Genomic DNA, 3,099 nt, shown 5'->3' on the forward strand with positions numbered 1-3,099 from the left:
GACTGCTTGTGATGCAGAATTGTGTGATTATTCACTAAAATCGGCTACACGTTTTATTCTCAAAAGGCTGCCCGTGGTCTGAATGTTTATCAGGTGCATGTCATGCATCAGTGGAGCTGGGCTGTTTCCCATCGCATTCAGCCATGTGGTAATTGACTCACCTGTACAAGGTTCAGAGATTGATATAATGTGTATCGTTAGCATCATAGTCAGCGGATCAAATTGGAATGTCTCCAGAGAGATTTTAAAGGTTTGTGATAGATTCAGGATGGTACGTCATGCTGAATTAAAGGTTAGAGGAGTTGTACAGTCTATTCAATTGTACAACAGAAGGTGGTTAATTATGCTTCCGAATGGCATGACTTTGCCCCTTTGTCAATTATCGGAATTTTTTCCCATCTTGTCTGTTACATACTGTAATATACATACCGTAACATCTTTTGCAATGCATAATGCACATATGTAGTTTTAAAACATTTTAATATTGTTTGCCTTAATGTCTAAGCCTCAATGAGTACATTTTAGTAATAAGATGAAGAATAATTGTTAAATGAAAATAATAGTTTTTTCAAAAATGAAAATTGGTCTCAACTTGAATAAACTTTCAGCATTTTTTTTTTTGTTTTTGGGTCAACTATTTCTTTTATTTAAAAAAATTGTATTGCCTATTTGCTATGATTGAACTTGGTTGAATCTTTATATTTATATATTGACTAATATGGTAAAAAAATTATATTAACACTACTGTTCAAAAGTTTGGGGTCAGTGAACAATAATATTCTGAAATATCATTATGAAATTTAATTTAATTGTTTTGTGTTTGAATGCATTTTTAAATGTAATTTATTTGTGATGGCAAAGCTGAACTTTTAGCTTCAGTATCACATGATCCAACATTTTTTATCATTATTATCAATGTTGAAAACAGTTGTTCTACTTCATTTGTTTGTGGCAAATAAGATATTACAAAAATATATTTGATGACTAAAGTAAAAGAAAGAAAAAACTTCACACTTTTGATCAAGTTAATGCATCCTTACTGAATAAAAGTTTTAATTAAAAAAATAAAAATGACCCCAAATTTCTGAACATTAATATATATATTCAACATTTTACTATATTGGTCATTATCCACCTTGGTTTCTAATGACTAAAATCTGCCTTTTAATAAAACTCATTCACTAAAGAAATAGGGATTGTGCTGTTACATCAGGGACATGGCCACCCACATTGCATAAGTCAGGAGAAACCGGAGCCTTTCCCACTGGCTTGTGGTCTTCCCTGACCTTTGACAAACCTTTGTCCCTGTTAACCTCTCAATTAACCTCGACACCACCCCACCTGTGCTGCCTTCTGTTCCCACCGACAACCTGCTGCCGCCCCCGCACTACCTTCATTTTCTGCCCAGATACCGCCTGCTGGAAAATTACCATCTTATTTCACTAATGGCATTGCTGAAAATATTGGAATTCATCTCTAATCACATGGGAGAGTTTTTTTTGTTCTTTTTCCTCCATATTCTTTCACTTTTTTTCTTGTTCAGAAAGAGGGGGAGTTGAGAAGTCCAGGTAAGTGTGTAGTGACCTTTTCACAAAGTCATCCACCTCTTCTCCTTTTAATCAAACCCCCTCTGTTCCTCTCTGTGCCACCGCTTGTAATGTCACAATTAAGGTGGCTCCATTGTTTCTGTTTTAAGGTAGAAGAGACGTAGCGCTCCTTGGTACCAGGGTCATTTCTCTTACAATATTAAATAAGTCATTAGAGACCCGTGGCCACCACCTCCACCCCGTATGGCAGAAATGAATTTCAGCCGTTGCCCAGCACCTTTTATAGTACTCTAAAATTACATATTCAGAGTTGTAGTTGCACTGTTCTTGCATCATAAGAGGACACGCAAATATGCAGTTTGATTTGTGCAAGCGTGTACTATGATATTGAATGATAAAGAGCTTAAAGATGATAACTAGTGGCCTCTGGCCCTTAGCTAACCCAGCATTATGGCTGTTTTAGTGATATTTATGTCAGAAGGACTGTAGAGCCAAAGCAATGCTTCATTCTTCTGAAATATGGACTTGTACAGATATATGTGGCTTTCAAAGGTTACATTTTCTGTACAGTTAAATTCTTAAGGCACATTGTGAACTGTAAATTAGACCCCATTATCAATTAACATAACAGAATTTCTCAGTTATATAATATCCTTTGTACTGTGCTGAAAATCAGCTTTTTGAAAATTGCTTGTAAATCTCACTATATTATGACCAGATCTTGGAATCAAGTTTTTGTCAACCTGTTTTCTTTCAATTAGCAGAGGTTTTGTTCTTTTTGGTACTGATTGGTCATGGGCCAGATTGATCTGAGCTTATGCACCTTATGTAAGTGGATAATTTTGGCAATATTCACTCAAAAACTGAGGTCCGTGATTAACGAGACCTACAACCAAACATTTCCAAACAGGAACAAAACAAAACAAACCTGTGGTAATTGAAAGACCGCAAGTTGACACAGATTAAATCCGATATTTGGTAGTAGGCCGGTAATTTTGGAATGGGAAATTTCCAAGTAGTACAAAATTGATCCAAGTTGTTATATCTTGTATGAGCATAGCAGTCGGATTTAGTCCAGTGTAATAACATTAACATAACTATTAGCATATTTGGGGAAAAGAGTTCCTCTCCTGGTTAAAATGAGCAGAACACAATCTGATTAACGTACCAACATTATTTGCAATGCATAATGCACCAACATTATTTGCAATGCATAATGCACATCATTTTTTATTTGTTTGTTTTAAAATATTTCTTAAATCATGACTAATAAGTTTTATTGAATCAATTTGCGTAAAAGTAGTGTTCAATAAAAAATGTTGCCTTGTGAGCCAAACCCATCCCTTGTCTTGAAGTCAAGCACTTCTGTTCATCGCCAAATGCATAATGTACCATCCTGCCCTTTTTAAACATCAGAGTCAATGAGGCTTTTGAGTGGACAGTCTTTCAGATAGTAGTGTTTGAAAGGTAGATCTGTCAATCAGTTAAGCAAAGGCAAGTCGTGGAGGACATGGAAGGGGGAAAAATAGAGTTCAAAAATGTCACTCTCAAT

Source organism: Carassius carassius, chromosome 26, assembly GCF_963082965.1.
Source record: "Carassius carassius chromosome 26, fCarCar2.1, whole genome shotgun sequence".
NCBI lineage: Eukaryota > Metazoa > Chordata > Actinopteri > Cypriniformes > Cyprinidae > Carassius > Carassius carassius.